Raw genomic sequence first — 21,063 nt, forward strand, 5'->3', positions numbered from 1 at the left:
TGTAGGCCTACTATACAAAATACACACACACACACACACATCACACATATATATATATATTATATATTTTATATATATATATATATATATGTGTGTGTGTGTGTGTGTGTGTGTGCGCGCGCGCGTAATGACGTCGTGGAAATGCGTACGGAAGAGCGTATGTGGAATGTACACATAAGTTTAAGAACTATTTCCATTTGCAAAGTATTTTAGTCTCATGAAAACGATGCATACTAAAAAAAACGCTGATATCAAGATTTAAACGTGGACAGTGAATAGGAAATTTTCCATTACTTTAACTCATTTATATAAACTTGTGTTTTCTATAAATAAGAAAATAGGCCTATGTTAGAACTTCTGGCAAAAGAAGCAATTGCTCAAAGATTATACTAGTTAAGATTATGGTAAGAAAAGAAGTATCATGAACTATAATAGTCTGACTTAGTATTCGAAATAATGGGGTAAATACATAAAATTGGGAAAATTGTTTGAAAGCCTTTGAAAACTCACTATTTAGGGGGTTAAAAATGGATAGTAGGCCTATGTAATCGGCTAGTTTTTAATAATTTGATATATGATATTAAGTACTTTGTGACATAATTAACCTATAATTTAAATTAAATTTTCATCTCGATTTTCTTAATTATTCTTATACCATAAATTACTGTCACATTATCTTTGTTGTTGCAAAAATATGTTATCAATGAATTAGTATGAATTGACCTAATGGTTTTTCGATTTTATCTAAATGTCTTTTGATTTATTTCCTAAGAAAATTGTATTTAGTAAACCATTTAGAGAAAAAGAAACAATGTAGATGGCGTTGTTGTTCCTCCAAGGACACTAAAACTCTCCAAGAAAATCATAAAAATGTTTTACATGTATCTGGGATCCTTGCTTTACAGAAAGTGAAATTTAAACATCACGTATTTTGTCTCCGTTTTTGTACGACAGCTTGTGGTAGAAATCGTTTACAATTATTCCAGTTTTCAACCAAAGGACTATTTTTGTGGTAAGTTATGTTAGTTTTTCTAGTTCTTTGTGTTAATGTGTTGAAATGAGTTAATATTGGCGTTATTTCTTAGTTATGTATTTCAAGACAATATAACCTAGGTCGCTTTGGCGTGCGGGATGTTATATTTGAAATTGCTCTCGCCCAGTTTAAGGGAAACCAACTTGGTTTATAACTATATGCAAACTTTTTATTGCATTTATTAGACCTATCTGCTTCGATTTATCGTTGGTATAATTTTCAAATCTAGTTTCGCAATTAGTCTGTATTAGACCTGCCATTGTAGGTTGCAGTTAATGGCCAATTTAAACGGTCCTTAACGTCTGGCTTGTCTTGATTCAATTATAGATTGCCTTTTTTTTTTTTTTTAATAATGCATTATCGGACAGATTTAAGATAGGCCTGTCGCATGGATAGAATTTTAGGGTTAGCTGGTTACCTATTTTGTGCAGCGTACTAGACGATAATTAATTACTCTAACTAGACTTTTCTCCATGTTTTAAAATATCTTAAAAACGATCTGCTGGCTTGGGGTTAGGCTCTCGCCTGAGCTTGTTAGTTTGTCTGTAACAGCATCCTCGTGATTTAAGGATAGACGATTGGGTACCCTATTTATAGGCCTAATCTGCCGAGTCATCAGGAGCTATTGCACGGTCCTAACTCATATGGAGATAGGCCTAAGGCCATTGTCACGGTCTCTTGCCTTTGCCATCTATCAGTGACCTTTTAAACTGCCGAGCATTTTTAACGCAGTAGGCCTAATCCTAAATTCGAAGTTAGTTTGGTTAAAGGTATGCAGGAAATGGTTTAACTCGTTTGATTTTACTGTAGTGTACCGTCGAGATATGAAATATTTTGTAATTACTTTTTAAAATTTCAGTTTGTACCGATAATTTAGTGCATTTATAATAGGTTAAGAAAAGACTGATATTTTAACTAAAGTGATGCATGGTTTGCTGTTTTTCATTCGTAATTAGATATAAGATATTTGTTCTGGGGTAGCATAGAATATTTTTTTACTGCGTAAATTTAGAGATTTCTGATGAATTACAAATAGCCAGATAGGAATCTTTACACGTTTGTAAATGATCATATGTTTTAAGGTAGTAAGATTTAAACTTCAGTTTAAAAAATTACTTTTTTTAAACTTTTTTTTTCTTTGTAGGCAATGATTGATTTTGAGTCATGGTTACTTCAGATTATGCCGAATATCAAGGTAGCATTTGCCGGAGTTAAAAATTATAGCATTTTTTCGTTATTCGTTAAATAAGTTGGATAATGCAAGCGATTCTACTTTTTGAGATTTATCGGAAAGATTGGAAGTAAAATTGTAAGTAAAATTTTTATTATTATGAAACCCTTAGTGCTTAGGCTCGCTGGGCTGGTAGTCTAAATCTTATAATTATTAAGTAATAATCCGGGAAGGCATAGAAAAGGTTATGAAATGTCGGGGGGTTATGAGAGAATTTCAGTCTCTATCAGTAAGCCTAATTTTTTTTAGAAATCTTATTTTAAATATTAATGTTTTTTTTCAAATTACTAAACTAAATAGGTCTGAATAGCTTTCTAAACATACGATCTAACTCGAGTGGAACTTCTGAATTGATAAGATAAACAGGAGCAGTTTAGTGTTTATTAAAGTAGAAATTATATGCAATGATAAACAATCAGAATCGGACGTACCAAAATATATCAGAATTGCTATAGTGCAGCCAACGAATTGTCGACAAGAATAGTTTAGTTATTGGAGCAAAGATGTAGCCTATACTGTTTTAGAGCCTTTCAAGTATGCGGCCCAAGATAATTAAACCCGAAATACTTAAATATTAAGATTTTAAAGCTGACGTCGAAGCTGAAGTCTTTCTCGTTTAAAATTAATTGATAATGCAGATCTGACCACTAAAGGAGTAGCTGTGATATTTAAATGCCTTGTGTATGGTGTATAAGACAAGATCTCGTAGGCCGTGTAGAATATAGGGTTTCCCTGAGATAGGACCAAGAAAAGCGCCATTCAACTACAGTGTGGAAACTAGGCTTCACTGCAAATCTGGAAGCTACGTAATACGAAAATAATTCAAGTTTTTTAATGATAGTGCACTTCTGGTTAAAACCTTTCATGGACTTCAAAATGTAAAAGATACTATTGATTTCAATTACATCTGAGAATATTAAAGACTGATTGCATGGTAAGTAGCTTAGTATTTTCAGAAATATAATATTTACAGTACTGACACTGGGATGAGCTCGGTTCAATTTTATTCTTTAATGTCTGTCAGAAGTACTAAGACATTCACAATTATTTTTTTTCTATCGCCAAAACAGTTGAGCAGACTAGTTTTGAGGGATATAAATTAAGTGATTATACTTTAATTCCCGCAAACATCAACCATAATTTGTTTCACTATGCATGTACGGCTCTCAATATTTAGATAAACTAGTATCCCAGTGGAATCCGCCATAGGTTTTTATAAAGGGTAAGAGTAGTAATACTCATAATTGAGGGTTTTGCCCTGGTATTCATGATCGGAAATGGATAACAAAAGATAACCAACTGGAAAACTATTTAATATATTTGACCAAAAGCTAAAGTTATAAGTTTACTTAATTGAGTTATTTTCTAGGGATGAGAATTGAGTAACCTTAGTGTCCGTGATTAGTCAATTTGCTGCATATAACTTCGTGAATTGTTCAAATTTTCAAGTATTAGTTTACTCTTGACGCGATTTGTCTAGAATTACATAGTGATTTTTTAATGGGGGACGTGATGCGTTTCAACTTACTGGGTACGTAGTTTATGTTCAGATGTACGGGGAACGTAATTTTAGGTATACGGGGGGACGCAATTGTTCACATGTAAGGGGCCGTAATTGTTCACATGTAAGGGACCAAAATTGTTCACATGTATGGGGCGCTAATTTTCAGATGTAGGAGGGGACGTAATTTGATTAGATGTACGGGGGACGGAATTTGATTAGATGTACGGGGGACGGAATTTTAGATGTACGGGGGACGGAATTTTAGATGTACGGGGGGACGGAATTTTAGATGTACGGGGGGACGGAATTTTAGATGTACGGGGGGGACGGAATTTTAGATGTACGGGGGACGGAATTTTAGATGTACGGGGGACGGAATTTTAGATGTACGGGGGACGGAATTTTAGATGTACGGGGGACGGAATTTTAGATGTACGGGGGACGGAATTTTAGATGTACGGGGGACGGAATTTTAGATGTACGGGGGGACGGAATTTTAGATGTACGGGGGGACGGAATTTTAGATGTACGGGGGGACGGAATTTTAGATGTGGGGGGGACGGAATTTTAGCTGTGCGGGGGGACGGAATTTTAGCTGTGCGGGGGGACGGAACTTTAGCTGTGCGGGGGGGACGGAACTTTAGCTGTGCGGGGGGGACGGAACTTTAGCTGTGCGGGGGGGGACGGAACTTTAGCTGTGCGGGGGGACGGAACTTTAGCTGTGCGGGGGGACGGAACTTTAGCTGTGCGGGGGGACGGAACTTTAGCTGTGCGGGGGGACGGAACTTTAGCTGTGCGGGGGGACGGAACTTTAGCTGTGCGGGGGGACGGAACTTTAGCTGTGCGGGGGGACGGAACTTTAGCTGTGCGGGGGGACGGAACTTTAGCTGTGCGGGGGACGGAACTTTAGCTGTGCGGGGGGACGGAACTTTAGCTGTGCGGGGGGACGGAACTTTAGCTGTGCGGGGGGACGGAACTTTAGCTGTGCGGGGGGACGGAACTTTAGCTGTGCGGGGGGACGGAACTTTAGCTGTACGGGGGGACGGAACTTTAGCTGTACGGGGGGACAGAATTTTAGATGTACGAACACAAATCACGCAACCCCTACCTACGAACACAAATTAAGCACCCCCTACCTACGAACACAAATTAAGCACCCCCTACCTACGAACACAAATTAAGCACCCCCTACCTACGAACACAAATTAAGCACCCCCTACCTACGAACACAAATTAAGCACCCCCTACCTACGAACACAAATTAAGCACCCCCTACCTACGAACACAAATTAAGCACCCCCTACCTACGAACACAAATTATGCAACCCCTACCTACGAACACAAATTATGCAACCCCTACATACGATCACAAATTACGCCCCCGTACATACGAGCACAAATTATGACCCCGTACGGGGTCGTATGTACGGGGTCGTAATTTGTGCTGGGGGGGGGGGGGCTTAATTTTAGATGTATGGGTGGACGTAATTTCTGTTCAGATGTGGGGGGGGGGGCCGTGATTTCCGTCCAGATGTGGGGTGGGGCGTGATTTGCGTCCAGATGTGGGGGGGGGCCGTGATTTGCGTCCAGATGTGGGGGGGGGCAGTGATTTGCGTGCAGATGTGCGGGGGCCGTAATTTGCGTGCAGAGGTGCGGGGGCCGTAATTTGCGTGCAGAGGTGCGGGGGCCGTAATTTGCGTGCAGAGGTGCGGGGGCCGTAATTTGCGTGCAGAGGTGCGGGGGCCGTAATTTGCGTGCAGAGGTGCGGGGGCCGTAATTTGCGTGCAGAGGTGCGGGGGCCGTAATTTGCGTGCAGAGGTGCGGGGGCCGTAATTTGCGTGCAGAGGTGCGGGGGCCGTAATTTGCGTGCAGAGGTGCGGGGGCCGTAATTTGCGTGCAGAGGTGCGGGGGGCCGTAATTTGCGTGCAGAGGTGCGGGGGCCGTAATTTGCGTGCAGAGGTGCGGGGGCCGTAATTTGCGTGCAGAGGTGCGGGGGGCCGTAATTTGCGTGCAGAGGTGCGGGGGCCGTAATTTGTTCAGATGTACGGGGGCCGTAATTTGTGTTCAGATGTACGGGGGTCGTAATTTTAAATGTGCTTGGGGGGAGCCTAATTTTAGATATACGGGGGGGGGACGTAATTTGTGTTCAGATGTTGGGGGGCCATAATTTCTGTTCAGATGTACGGGGGCCGTAATTTGTCAGATGTACGGGGGCCGTAATTTGTCAGATGTACGGGGGCCGTAATTTGTCAGATGTACGGGGGCCGTAATTTGTCAGATGTACGGGGGCCATAATTTATCAGATGTACGTGGCCCGTAATTTGTGTCCGAATGTGCGGGGACCGTAATTTGTGTCCAGATGTACGGGAGGTTGTAATTTAGGTCCTGGTGTACGGGGGGCCGTAATTTATGTTCAGATGTTCGTTGGGGGGAGGGCGTAGTTTGTGTTCAGATGTAGGGGGGGGGACTTAATTTGTGTTCAGATGTACGGGGGGACTTAATTTGTGTTCAGATGTACGGGGGGGGGACATAATTTGTGTTCAGATATACGGGGGGGGGGACGTAATTTGTGTTCAGATGTATGGGGGGGGGACGGAATTTGTGTTTAGATGTACGGGGGGGGGGACGGAATTTGTGTTTAGATGTTTGTTGGGGGGGGGGGGCGTAGTTTGTGTTCAGGTGTAGGGGGGGACTTAATTTGTCTTCAGATGTAGGGGGGGCTTAATTTTTCTTCAGATGTAGGGGGGGGGACCTAATTTGTCTTCAGATGTAGGGGGGGGGCGTAATTTGTGTTTAGATGTAGGGGGGACGTAATTTGTTCAGATGTACGGGGGGACGGAATTTGTGTTCAGATGTACGGGGGGGACGTAATTTGTGTTTAGATGTACGGGGGGGACGTAATTTGTGTTCAGATGTACGGGGGGGGGGGGGGGACGGAATTTGTGTCAAGATGTTCGTTGGGGGGGGGGCGTAGTTTGTGTTCAGGTGTAGGGGGGGACTTAATTTGTCTTCAGATGTAGGGGGGGGCTTAATTTGTCTTCAGATGTAGGGGGGGACTTAATTTGTCTTCAGGTGTAGGGGGGGGGGACGTAATTTGTGTTTAAATGTAGGGGGGACGTAATTTGTGTTTAGATGTACGGGGGGGAAGTAATTTGTGTTTAGGCTGGAGGAACGTAGAGAGTAGAGGTCCCCTTTTTGTTTTGTTTCTTGTTGTTGTCGGCTACCCCCCAAAATTGGGGGAAGTGCCTTTGGTATATGTATGTATGTATGTACGGGGGGGACGTAATTTGTGTTCAGATGTACGGGGGGGGACGGAATTTGTGTTCAGATGTACGGGGGCCATAATTTATCAGATGTACGTGGCCCGTAATTTGTGTCCGAATGTGCGGGGACCGTAATTTGTGTCCAGATGTACGGGAGGTTGTAATTTAGGTCCTGGTGTACGGGGGGCCGTAATTTGTGTTTAGATGTTCGTTGGGGGGGGGATGTAGTTTGTGTTCAGATGTAGGGGGGGACTTAATTTGTGTTCAGATGTAGGGGGGGGACTTAATTTGTGTTCAGATGTACGGGGGGAACGTAATTTGTGTTCAGATGTAGGGGGGGGACGTAATTTGTGTTCAGATGTACGGGGTGGGGACTTAATTTGTGTTCAGATGTACGGGGTGGGGACTTAATTTGTGTTCAGATGTACGGGGGGGGGACGTAATTTGTGTTCAGATGTACGGGGGGGGGGACGTAATTTGTGTTCAGATGTACGGGGAGGGACGTAATTTGTGTTCAGATGTACGGGGGGGGACGTAACTTGTGTTCAGATGTACGGGGGGGACGTAATTTGTGTTCAGATGTACGGGGGGGACGTAATTTGTGTTCAGATGTACGGGGGGGACGTAATTTGTGTTCAGATGTACGGGGGGGACGTAATTTGTGTTCAGATGTACGGGGGGGACGTAATTTGTGTTCAGATGTACGGGGGGGACGTAATTTGTGTTCAGATGTACGGGGGGGACGGAATTTGTGTTCAGATGTACGGGGGGACGTAATTTGTGTTCAGATGTACGGGGAGGGGGACGGAATTTGTGTTCAGATGTACGGGGGGGACGTAATTTGTGTTTAGATGTACGGGGGGGGACGTAATTTGTTCAGATGTACGGGGGGGGACGTAATTTGTGTTCAGATGTACGGGGGGGGGACGTAATTTGTGTTCAGATGTACGGGGGGGGGGACGGAATTTGTGTTCAGATGTACGGGGGGGACGGAATTTGTGTTCAGATGTACGGGGGGGGACGTGATTTGTTCAGATGTACGGGGGGGGACGTAATTTGTTTAGATGTACGGGGGGGGACGTAATTTGTGTTCAGATGTACGGGGGGGGGACGTAATTTGTGTTCAGATGTACGGGGGGGGACGGAATTTGTGTTCAGATGTACGGGGGGGGGGACGGAATTTGTGTTCAGATGTACGGGGGGGACGTAATTTGTGTTTAGATGTACGGGGGGGGGGGGGGGGGGCGGAATTTGTGTTTAGATGTACGGGGGGGGGACGTAATTTGTTCAGATGTACGGGGGGGACTTAATTTGTGTTTAGATGTACGGGGGGGACTTAATTTGTGTTTAGATGTACGGGGGGGACGTAATTTGTGTTTAGATGTACGGGGGGGACGTAATTTGTGTTTAGATGTACGGGGGGGGGACGTAATTTGTGTTTAGATGTACGGGGAGGGGGACGGAATTTGTGTTTAGATGTACGGGGGGGGGACGGAATTTGTGTTTAGATGTACGGGGGGGGGGACGTAATTTGTGTTTAGATGTACGGGGGGGGGGACGGAATTTGTGTTTAGATGTAGGGGGGGACCTAATTTGTTCAGATGTACGGGGGGGGACGTAATTTGTGTTTAGATGTACGGGGGGACGTAATTTGTGTTTAGATGTACGGGGGGGACGTAATTTGTGTTTAGACGTACGGGGGGGGACGTAATTTGTGTTTAGACGTACGGGGGGGGGACGTAATTTGTGTTTAGATGTACGGGGGGGACGTAATTTGTGTTTAGATGTACGGGGGGGACGTAATTTGTGTTTAGATGTACGGGGGGGACGTAATTTGTGTTTAGATGTACGGGGGGGGACATAATTTGTGTTTAGATGTACGGGGGGGGACGTAATTTGTGTTCAGATGTACGGGGGGGGGGGACGGAATTTGTGTTTAGATGTACGGGGGGGACGTAATTTGTTCAGATGTACGGGGGGGACTTAATTTGTGTTCAGATGTACGGGGGGGACTTAATTTGTGTTCAGATGTACGGGGGGGGACTTAATTTGTGTTCAGATGTACGGGGGGGACTTAATTTGTGTTCAGATGTACGGGGGGGGACGTAATTTGTGTTCAGATGTACGGGGGGGACGGAATTTGTGTTTAGATGTACGGGGGGGTGATGGAATTTGTGTTCAGATGTACGGGGGGGGGACGGAATTTGTGTTCAGATGTACGAGGGGGGGGACGGAATTTGTGTTTAGATGTACGGGGGGGGACGGAATTTGTGTTTAGATGTACGGGGGGGACGTAATTTGTGTTCAGATGTACGGGGGGGGACGTAATTTGTGTTTAGATGTACGGGGGGGGGGACGGAATTTGTGTTTAGATGTACGGGGGGGGACGGAATTTGTGTTCAGATGTACGGGGGGGACGTAATTTGTGTTTAGATGTACGGGGGGGGACGTAATTTGTGTTTAGATGTACGGGGGGGACGTAATTTGTGTTCAGATGTACGGGGGGGGGGGACGGAATTTGTGTTTAGATGTACGGGGGGGGACGTAATTTGTTCAGATGTACGGGGGGGACTTAATTTGTGTTCAGATGTACGGGGGGGGACGGAATTTGTGTTCAGATGTATGGGTGGGGGGACGGAATTTGTGTTTAGATGTACGGGGGGGGACGTAATTTGTTCTGATGTACGGGGGGGGACGGAATTTGTGTTTAGATGTACGGGGGGGGGGACGGAATTTGTTTAGATGTAGGGGGGGGACGGAATTTGTGTTTAGATGTACGGGGGGGGGACGTAATTTGTTTTTAGATGTACGGGGGGGGACGTAATTTGTGTTTAGACGTACGGGGGGGACGTAATTTGTGTTCAGACGTACGGGGGGGGGACGGAATTTGTGTTTAGATGTATGGGGGGGACGTAATTTGTGTTTAGATGTACGGGGGGGACGTAATTTGTGTTTAGATGTACGGGGGGGACGGAATTTGTGTTTAGATGTACGGGGGGGGGACGTAATTTGTTCAGATGTACGGGGGGGACTTAATTTGTGTTTAGATGTACGGGGGGGGACGTAATTTGTGTTTAGATGTACGGGGGGGACGTAATTTGTGTTTAGATGTACGGGGAGGGGGACGGAATTTGTGTTTAGATGTACGGGGGGGGGACGGAATTTGTGTTTAGATGTACGGGGGGGGGACGGAATTTGTGTTTAGATGTACGCGGGGGGGGGGGGACGTAATTTGTGTTCAGATGTAGGGGGGGGGACGTAATTTGTGTTCAGATGTACGGGGGGGGGGGACGGAATTTGTGTTCAGATGTACGGGGGGACGTAATTTGTGTTCAGATGTACAGGGGGGAGACGTAACTTGTGTTCAGATGTACGGGTGGGGGACGTAATTTGTGTTCAGATGTACGGGGGCCATAATTTCTGTTCAGATGTACGGGGGCCATAATTTATCAGATGTACGTGGCCCGTAATTTGTGTCCGAATGTGCGGGGACCGTAATTTGTGTCCAGATGTACGGGGAGGTCGTAATTTATGTCTTGGTGTACGGGGGGCCGTAATTTGTGTTCAGATGTTCGTTGGGGGGGCGTAATTTGTGTTCAGATGTTCGTTGGGGGGCGTAATTTGTGTTCAGATGTTCGTTGGGGGGGCGTAATTTGTGTTCAGATGTTCGTTGGGGTGGCGTAATTTGTGTTCAGATGTACGGGGGGGGGGGGCGTAATTTGTGTTCAGATGTACGGGGGGGGGACGTAATTTGTGTTCAGATGTAGGGGGGGACGTAATTTGTGTTCAGATGTAAGGGGGGTGACGTAATTTGTGTTCAGATGTTCGTTGGGGGGGCGTAATTTGTGTTCAGATGTTCGTTGGGGGGGCGTAATTTGTGTTCAGATGTACGGGGGGGGACGTAATTTGTGTTCAGATGTAGGGGGGGGACGTAAATTGTGTTCAGATGTACGGGGTGGGGACTTAATTTGTGTTCAGATGTACGGGGTGGGGACTTAATTTGTGTTCAGATGTACGGGGTGGGGACTTAATTTGTGTTCAGATGTACGGGGGGGGACGTAATTTGTGTTCAGATGTACGGGGTGGGGACTTAATTTGTGTTCAGATGTACGGGGTGGGGACTTAATTTGTGTTCAGATGTACGAGGGGGGGCAGCGTAATTTGTGATCAGATGTACGAGGGGGGGCGGTGTAATTTGTGATCAGATGTACGAGGGGGGGCGGCATAATTTATGATCGGATGTACGAGAGGGGGCCGGCATAATTTGTGTTCAGATCTACGGGGGGGGGGGGGGGGGCGTAATTTGTGTTCAGATGTACGTTTCGCGTAATTTGTGTTCAGATGTACGGGTGCCGTAATTTGTGTTCAGATATACGGGGGGGGGGACGTAATTTGTGTTCAGATGTAGGGGGTGCATAATTTCTGTTCAGATGTACGGGGGCCGTAATTTATCATATGTACGGGGGCCTTAATTTATCAGATGTACGGGGGCCGTAATTTATCAGATGTACGGGGGCCGTAATTTATCAGATGTACGGGGGCCGTAATTTATCAGATGTACGGGGGCCGTAATTTATAAGATGTACGGGGGCCGTAATTCATCAGATGTACGGGGGCCGTAATTCATCAGATGTACGGAATTTGTGTTGAGATGTACGGGGGGGGACGTAATTTGTTCAGATGTACGGGGGGGGGGGACGTAATTTCTTTAGATGTACGGGGGGGGACGTAATTTGTGTTCAGATGTACGGGGGGGGACGTAATTTGTGTTCAGATGTACGGGGGGGGGGACGGAATTTGTGTTCAGATGTACGGGGGGGGACGGAATTTGTGTTCAGATGTACGGGGGGGGACGTAATTTGTGTTTAGATGTATGGGGGCGGGGGCGGAATTTGTGTTCAGATGTACGGGGGGGGACGTAATTTGTTCAGATGTACGGGGGGGGACGTAATTTGTTCAGATGTACGGGGGGGACGTAATTTGTTTAGATGTACGGGGGGGACGTAATTTGTGTTTAGATGTACGGGGGGGACGTAATTTGTTCAGATGTACGGGGGGGACGTAATTTGTTCAGATGTACGGGGGGGACGTAATTTGTGTTCAGATGTACGGGGGGGACGTAATTTGTGTTCAGATGTACGGGGGGGACGTAATTTGTGTTCAGATGTACGGGGGGGACGTAATTTGTGTTCAGATGTACGGGGGGGACGTAATTTGTGTTCAGATGTACGGGGGGGACGTAATTTGTGTTCAGATGTACGGGGGGGACGTAATTTGTGTTCAGATGTACGGGGGGGACGTAATTTGTGTTTAGATGTACGGGGGGGACGTAATTTGTGTTCAGATGTACGGGGGGGGACGGAATTTGTTTAGATGTACGGGGGGGACGTAATTTGTTCAGATGTACGGGGGGGACTTAATTTGTGTTCAGATGTACGGGGGGGGGGGACGGAATTTGTGTTCAGATGTACAGGTGGGGGGACGGAATTTGTGTTTAGATGTACGGGGGGGGACGTAATTTGTGTTTAGATGTACGGGGGGGACGTAATTTGTGTTTAGATGTAGGGGGGGGGACGGAATTTGTGTTTAGATGTAGGGGGGGGGACGGAATTTGTGTTCAGATGTACGGGGGGGGACCTAATTTGTTCAGATGTACGGGGGGGGGGGACGTAATTTGTGTTTAGATGTACGGGGGGACGTAATTTGTGTTTAGATGTACGGGGGGACGTAATTTGTGTTCAGATGTACGGGGGGGGGACGGAATTTGTGTTTAGATGTACGGGGGGGACGTAATTTGTGTTTAGATGTACGGGGGGGACGTAATTTGTGTTTAGATTTACGGGGGGGACGTAATTTGTGTTTAGATGTACGGGGGGACGTAATTTGTGTTTAGATGTACGGGGGGGACGTAATTTGTGTTTAGATGTACGGGGGGGACGTAATTTGTGTTTAGATGTACGGGGGGGACGTAATTTGTGTTTAGATGTACGGGGGGGACGTAATTTGTGTTTAGATGTACGGGGGGGACGTAATTTGTGTTTAGATGTACGGGGGGGACGTAATTTGTGTTTAGATGTACGGGGGGGGACGTAATTTGTGTTCAGATGTACGGGGGGGGGACGGAATTTGTGTTTAGATGTACGGGGGGGGACGTAATTTGTTCAGATGTACGGGGGGGGACTTAATTTGTGTTCAGATGTACGGGGGGGGGGACTTAATTTGTGTTTAGATGTACGGGGGGGATGTAATTTGTGTTTAGATGTACGGGGGGGGACGGAATTTGTGTTCAGATGTACGGGGGGGGACGGAATTTGTGTTTAGATGTACGGGGGGGGGACGGAATTTGTGTTTAGATGTACGGGGGGGGGGACGGAATTTGTTTAGATGTACGGGGGGGGGGGACGGAATTTGTGTTTAGATGTACGGGGGGGGGACGGAATTTGTGTTTAGATGTACGGGGGGGGACGTAATTTGTTCAGATGTACGGGGGGGGACGTAATTTGTTCAGATGTACGGGGGGGACGGAATTTGTGTTCAGATATACGGGGGGGGGGACGGAATTTGTGTTCAGATGTACGGGGGGGACGTAATTTGTGTTTAGATGTACGGGGGGGACGTAATTTGTGTTCAGATGTACGGGGGGGGACGGAATTTGTGTTTAGATGTACGGGGGGGGGGACGTAATTTGTTCAGATGTACGGGGGGACTTAATTTGTGTTCAGATGTACGGGGGGGGGACGGAATTTGTGTTCAGATGTACGGGTGGGGGGACGGAATTTGTGTTTAGATGTACGGGGGGGGGACGTAATTTGTTCTGATGTATGGGGGGGGACGTAATTTGTGTTTAGATGTACGGGGGGGGGACGGAATTTGTGTTTAGATGTAGGGGGGGGACGGAATTTGTGTTCAGATGTACGGGGGGGGACCTAATTTGTTCAGATGTACGGGGGGGACGTAATTTGTGTTCAGATGTACGGGGGGGACGTAATTTGTGTTCAGACGTACGGGGGGGGACGTAATTTGTGTTCAGACGTACGGGGGGGGGGGGACGTAATTTGTGTTCAGACGTACGGGGGGGGGGACGTAATTTGTGTTCAGATGTACGGGGGGGACGTAATTTGTGTTTAGATGTACGGGGGGGACGTAATTTGTGTTTAGATGTACGGGGGGGACGTAATTTGTGTTTAGATGTACGGGGGGGGACGTAATTTGTGTTCAGATGTACGGGGGGGGACGGAATTTGTGTTCAGATGTAGGGGGGGGGACGGAATTTGTGTTCAGATGTAGGGGGGGGGACGGAATTTGTGTTTAGATGTACGGGGGGGGAGGACGTAATTTGTTCAGATGTACGGGGGGGACTTAATTTGTGTTCAGATGTATGGGGGGGGGACTTAATTTGTGTTTAGATGTACGGGGGGGACGTAATTTGTGTTTAGATGTACGGGGGGGGGGGACGTAATTTGTGTTCAGATGTACAGGGGGGGGGACGGAATTTGTGTTTAGATGTACGGGGGGGGGATGGAATTTGTGTTTAGATGTACGGGGGGGGGACGGAATTTGTGTTTAGATGTACGGAGGGGGACGTAATTTGTTCAGATGTACGGGGGGGACGTAATTTGTGTTCAGATGTACGGGGGGGGGGACGGAATTTGTGTTCAGATGTACGGGGGGGACGTAATTTGTGTTTAGATGTACGGGGGGGGACGTAATTTGTGTTCAGATGTACGGGGGGGGACGTAATTTGTGTTCAGATGTACGGGGGCCATAATTTCTGTTCAGATGTACGGGGGCCATAATTTATCAGATGTACGTGGCCCGTAATTTGTGTCCGAATGTGCGGGGACCGTAATTTGTGTCCAGATGTACGGGGAGGTCGTAATTTATGTCTTGGTGTACGGGGGGCCGTAATTTGTGTTCAGATGTTCGTTGGGGGGGCGTAATTTGTGTTCAGATGTTCGTTGGGGGGGCGTAATTTGTGTTCAGATGTACGGGGGGGGGGCGTAATTTGTGTTCAGATGTATGGGGGGGGCGTAATTTGTGTTCAGATGTACGGGGGGGGGGACTTAATTTGTGTTCAGATGTAAGGGGGTGACGTAATTTGTGTTCAGATGTTCGTTGGGGGGGCGTAATTTGTGTTCAGATGTTCGTTGGGGGGGGGGCGTAATTTGTGTTCAGATGTACGGGGGGGGGGGGCGACGTAACTTGTGTTCAGATGTAGGGGGGGACGTAAATTGTGTTCAGATGTACGGGGTGGGGACTTAATTTGTGTTCAGATGTACGGGGTGGGGACTTAATTTGTGTTCAGATGTACGGGGTGGGGACTTAATTTGTGTTCAGATGTACGGGGTGGGGACTTAATTTGTGTTCAGATGTAAGGGGGTGACGTAATTTGTGTTCAGATGTACGAGGGGGGGCAGCGTAATTTGTGATCAGATGTACGAGGGGGGGCGGCGTAATTTGTGATCAGATGTACGAGAGGGGGCCGGCGTAATTTGTGTTCAGATGTACGAGGGGGGGCCGGGCGGCGTAATTTGTGTTCAGATCTACGGGGGGGGGGGGCGTAATTTGTGTTCAGATGTACGTTTCGCGTAATTTGTGTTCAGATGTACGGGTGCCGTAATTTGTGTTCAGATATACGGGGGGGGGGACGTAATTTGTGTTCAGATGTAGGGGGGGCATAATTTCTGTTCAGATGTACGGGGGCCGTAATTTATCAGATGTACGGGGGCCGTAATTCATCAGATGTACGGGGGCCGTAATTCATCAGATGTACGGGGGCCGTAATTCATCAGATGTACGGGGGCCGTAATTCATCAGATGTACGGGGGCCGTAATTCATCAGATGTACGGGGGCCGTAATTCATCAGATGTACGGGGGCCGTAATTCATCAGATGTACGGGGGCCGTAATTCATCTGATGTACGGGGGCCGTTATTCATCTGATGTACGGGGGCCGTTATTCATCTGATGTACGGGGGCCGTAATTCATCTGATGTACGGGGGCCGTAATTCATCTGATGTACGGGGGCCGTAATTCATCAGATGTACGGGGGCCGTAATTCATCAGATGTACGGGGGCCGTAATTCATCAGATGTACGGGGGCCGTAATTCATCAGATGTACGGGGGCCGTAATTCATCAGATGTACGGGGGCCGTAATTCATCAGATGTACGTGGCCCGTAATTCATCAGATGTACGTGGCCCGTAATTTGTGTTCAGATGTACGTGGCCCGTAATTTGTGTTCAGATGTACGGGGGCCATAATTTGTGGTCAGATGTACGGGGAGGGCGTAATTTGTGTTCAGATGTACGGGGGGCATAATTTGTATTTAGATGTACGGGGGACGCGTAAGTTGCGTGCAAGTGTACGGGGGAGCGTAAGTTGCATTCCAATTTAGGGGGTATTTTTTTGAGTTAATGGGGGATGTGATGCGTCTTCATGTTTGCCGCGTTAAAGTGTACGGGGGAGCGTAACTTGCTCTGGAATTTACGGGGAGAAATTAACTTGTGCTGAAATTTACGGGGGGGATATGTAATTTTTTAGAATTTACGGGGGCGTGATGCACATTCGGGTTTGCCGGGGTCGTGAAGCGCGTTCTTGTTTAGAAACTGCTGCATTTATGGTTGTTACAGAATGCATTTTTAGTGCTGAATTTCATTTTTTAATACGTGCACAAGTAATCGGTGTTTTTGGAACTGGGTTATTTTTTGGGACATACCTAGGTGACTTTTAAATGGTGCAGATTAAGAATAGAATAGAATAAAGAAAAGTATGTGATATTAAAGTATCAAGCTAATGAATTAAAATTTGTGAAACATCCCTAGACAGTAGTAATATTCTCAAGTTACCTATTTAGAGCCATATTTTGAAGAAAATGTCAGATAGGATAAATCTTAAGGCAAAATTAAATAAACCACTGGAAACTATTTTAATGTTTCTCAATGGGTCATGGAAATAATGCTTATTCAGAGAAAGTAAAGGGTAAAATTAAGAAACCATTTTGATTCTGACCATTTGATATAAAAAGAAAAAAAAACTGCCTTCCAAATACTCCAAAACAGGTGTTCAGACAATTTTTTTTTTTTTCATTTTAACTAAACAGTACGAATGATATTGTTTGGAATTTCTATGAACAACTTATACAGAATTAAAGCTGATTTAAAACGAAATAATTTAATCGACTGTAGCCCTTTAAGATGAATAGTTTTAATCCACTGTAGTACTTAATATGAATATTTCCTCTACATTTCAGATGGACTCCAAATGGTAAAATGTGCTTTATAACTACTTCAAACTTAGTAAGGAGGATCCAGTGAACTGGCAATGAAGAATTTAAGATTGATCCAGATAAAGTAAAGTTTTTTAAAGGTAAGATATTGCTGTTTCCATAAATAACTTTTAATTTAATTAGTAAGGCTACCAGGTCAGGTCTATTAATTTAACTATTTAACTTGGGAGATAAAGTTAGGTCTCAGGAATCTTGAATGAAAAGCTTTTCTCCAGTGTTTCAATTTGTCAAAAGTAGGCCTACTCATCTTTCAAGGAAATTTAATTTCTTTACTATTAAGAAGGCCTAGACGTGAGCTAGTTTGCAATGGGAAAATGTGGTAACTAGTGTCTTTTCAAATATCCTATTTACTTTTAGAAGCAGTTTCTCTAGTGTTTCAATTTGTCAAAAGTATGCTTAATCATCTTTCAAGGAAGTGTCAATTCTGTAATAGCAAGGAAAGTCAATTCTGTAATATTTAGAAGGCTAAGTCCTGAACTAGTTCGCAATGAGAAACGGTCTGGGGTAACACTTCTTTTCAAATATCAACTATTCAATTCTAGATTGTAATAGGTCTGTTATTTTCAGATTGTCTTTGGAGTCTAGTTGGAGTATTATTGGTGGCAGGTTACTCATGGATCAAATTGAGCGATTTTAACAAGCATTCATCTGATGTTGAACCATTGTTCGGTTTTATATGGATGGCAGACGGTGACTTTGAGAAAAAATAAATAAGTTTACATTGGAAACTGTGACTCGACATTTTAAAGGATTAAAAAGTGTTATACTGTGTTTATCCAAATAAAAAAAAACTAAATACTTAAACAATAGCAGAAACTAAAGGAAATTTCTTAGCTATATCGATTCTAAGCTCTGCCAGTTTCATTGACTTTAATAGCTAGAACAAGTGGGTTTCTGGTTGTGGAAAAATACACTTCAATAATTCCAGCAAGATATTTTGAGTCCCTAACTCTTGACTAGTTTGCTGAAAGGATTAACTTCAGCGATCATTATGGAGCACAACTTCCGAAGAGGGGTAAGACTAGACATTTTTATATAAAAAAGTTGCATTAAGTTCTTGAAAAGTTAATGGTATGATTTTATATATTAGCTTGAATTAATCGTATATTCAATTTTAATCTACGAACCAAATCAAAACCATTAATGGCGTTCTAGTTAAACGTAATATTTTATTCATGAATGGAAAAAAATCTAGGTTGCATATTATAGCTTGACACTTATGATTTCTGTTTCAGGTTCAATTTGGCGAACTTAATGAAGTTGACCTATATCGTACTATGGTTTTTAAGGTTGTGATGACCACATGGAAGTCAGCTTGAGAATGTCAACTACTACATACAGCAATTTAAGTAGAATTTCCTATTTTCCTTTTCCATGTGGTTCTTTAGCATCTGAGCATGACGTTCGTTTTTTTCTACTTATAAGAATATATTTTTATATGCAAACTAAAGTTAAAAAAATATTTGGACTATCAAAATATTTCAAGTTTAAACTGAGAGGTAATGTAATTAAATTGAGGGTTTGTTCACCACCCATTAGCACCAATATTTGTAACAAATCTTAGGTCACACTTATATAATCATGTTTTCTCAAAGTTAATCTTGGCATATCGAAAATATTTTATCTCAAACTAATTATTGGTAAATTAAAACTATAAAACTGTCATGTTTGCAAAAAATTAGTTGTATTTTTTTTTCTAGGTTCACCTTTCAACTGATAGAAGACAACTAATGGGAGACACTTTTGAATCATGTCATCTAAGCAGTATTATTCCAGTACAAGAACTGCTCATTCAGCATCTGAAGCAGACTTCATAATGGAAACCTTAATTGATCCAGACAATGTGATTTAAACATGTGCATAAGGCGGACTGAGCCTAGGTGGACTGAGCCAGTGTCAGTTGACATGAGAAAGTGGATTATTTAAACGTTATGAATCTCTTTAGTGGGGAAAACTGTTACTGAGGTACACTAGTAGACACGCTATAAAGCAGTTTATAATTCTATCCTAAAGCAGATTATTCAGCCTAGTGATTCTTTTTTTTTTATCCCGTCTAAATGGCATAGGAAGATCATTCTATGGCTCTCTAATATCTAGTTAACACTAGAGGATTTCTGATTAGATGATAGTTGAAATTGATTGCTTTAGCCTTTCCTGTCAGTATTTGAAATAGTTAATTTAGGCCGTAAAGCATTAATTTAAAGTATAGCCTTGCCCTATACAGATTTAGCTGAATTTTATTACTTCTGCTTTTCCACTTAGTTCCCCAAGTAAAGGTTAATTTTCATACAGTGCTGCTTCATTATGCTATTGGGGATCTTTAAATTTTCTCTTCAGTTTTCTACAAATTTGCTTATGTAGATTCTAAATTTTTACCTATAGATTGTTACTTGCACAATCATGTTTGGTAGACAATCCCTTCCAGTATAATGTTGAGAACTAGGGAACCACTCCAGTTTACTTAATCTTAATTGCCTTTTTATAAACGAGGACTACCTTAATAATATCCACTCCAGATTTGCTTGTATTAAAACTGTATTAGTCAAATCTGAATTACTATAAAACTCATTAGGATGTATGAGGAACACAATTAAAATATCTTCAACTTGTGGAGTAGGCTATAGATGCAGGTATTATTGTGAATTTTATAATTGTAAGGTTTAAGGAATTTATTTTTCTAATTCTTTTTTAACATATTTTTTTTTATTCGAAATAAACTTGGAATTTAATTGAAAAAGATTCGTTGCTATTTATAGAGTAGCCGATAAATTTCTTGCAACTGAGAATTTCCATATTGTATTTCCCTGCCGGTTTTAATATTTATCAGTAAATCCCCAAGTTGGTAAATCCCCAAGTTGGTAAATCCCCAAGTTAGTATTTCACTGCCAGTCCCCAAGTTAGTATTTCACTGCCAGTCCCCAAGTTAGTATTTCACTGCCAGTCCCCAAGTTAGTATTTCACTGCCAGTCCCCAAGATAGTATTTCACTGCCAGTCCCCAAGATAGTATTTCACTGCCAGTCCCCAAGATAGTATTTCACTGCCAGTCCCCAAGTTAGTATTCAACTTTCAGTCCCCAAGTTAGCATTCAACTTTCAGTCCCCAAGTTAGCATTCAACTTTCAGTCCCCAAGTTAGCATTCAACTTTCAGTTCCCAAGTTAGCATTCAACTTTCAGTTCCCAAGTTAGCATTCAACTTTCAGTTCCCAAGTTAGCATTCAACTTTCAGTTCCCAAGTTAGCATTCAACTTTCAGTTCCCAAGTTAGCATTCAACTTTCAGTTCCCAAGTTAGCATTCAACTTTCAGTTCCCAAGTTAGCATTCAACTTTCAGTCCCCAAGTTAGCATTCAACTTTCAGTCCCCAAGTTAGCATTCAACTTTCAGTCCCCAAGTTAGCATTCAACTTTCAGTCCCCAAGTTAGCATTCAACTTTCAGTCCCCAAGTTAGCATTCAACTTTCAGTCCCCAAGTTAGCATTCAACTTTCAGTCCCCAAGTTAGCATTCAACTTTCAGTCCCCAAGTTAGCATTCAACTTTCAGTCCCCAAGTTAGCATTCAACTTTCAGTCCCCAAGTTAGCATTCAACTTTGTCCCCAAGTTAGCATTCAACTTTCAGTCCCCAAGTTAGCATTCAACTTTCAGTCCCCAAGTTAGCATTCAACTTTCAGTCCCCAAGTTAGCATTCAACTTTCAGTCCCCAAGTTAGCATTCAACTTTCAGTCCCCAAGTTAGCATTCAACTTT

General features: G+C 44.0%; 1 long non-coding RNA gene across 1 annotated transcript; it reads left to right on the plus strand.

Annotated features, from left to right (window-relative positions):
• The first annotated feature begins 964 nt into the window (after positions 1-964).
• Positions 965-18,253, plus strand: LOC137644883 (uncharacterized). The gene is made up of 3 exons (XR_011045223.1): positions 965-1,012; positions 17,286-17,401; positions 17,889-18,253. It is a non-coding gene; the product is annotated as an uncharacterized lncRNA (long non-coding RNA).
• The last annotated feature ends 2,810 nt before the right edge of the window (positions 18,254-21,063 follow it).

Source organism: Palaemon carinicauda, chromosome 8 (genome assembly GCF_036898095.1).
Source record: "Palaemon carinicauda isolate YSFRI2023 chromosome 8, ASM3689809v2, whole genome shotgun sequence".
Classification (NCBI taxonomy): domain Eukaryota; kingdom Metazoa; phylum Arthropoda; class Malacostraca; order Decapoda; family Palaemonidae; genus Palaemon; species Palaemon carinicauda.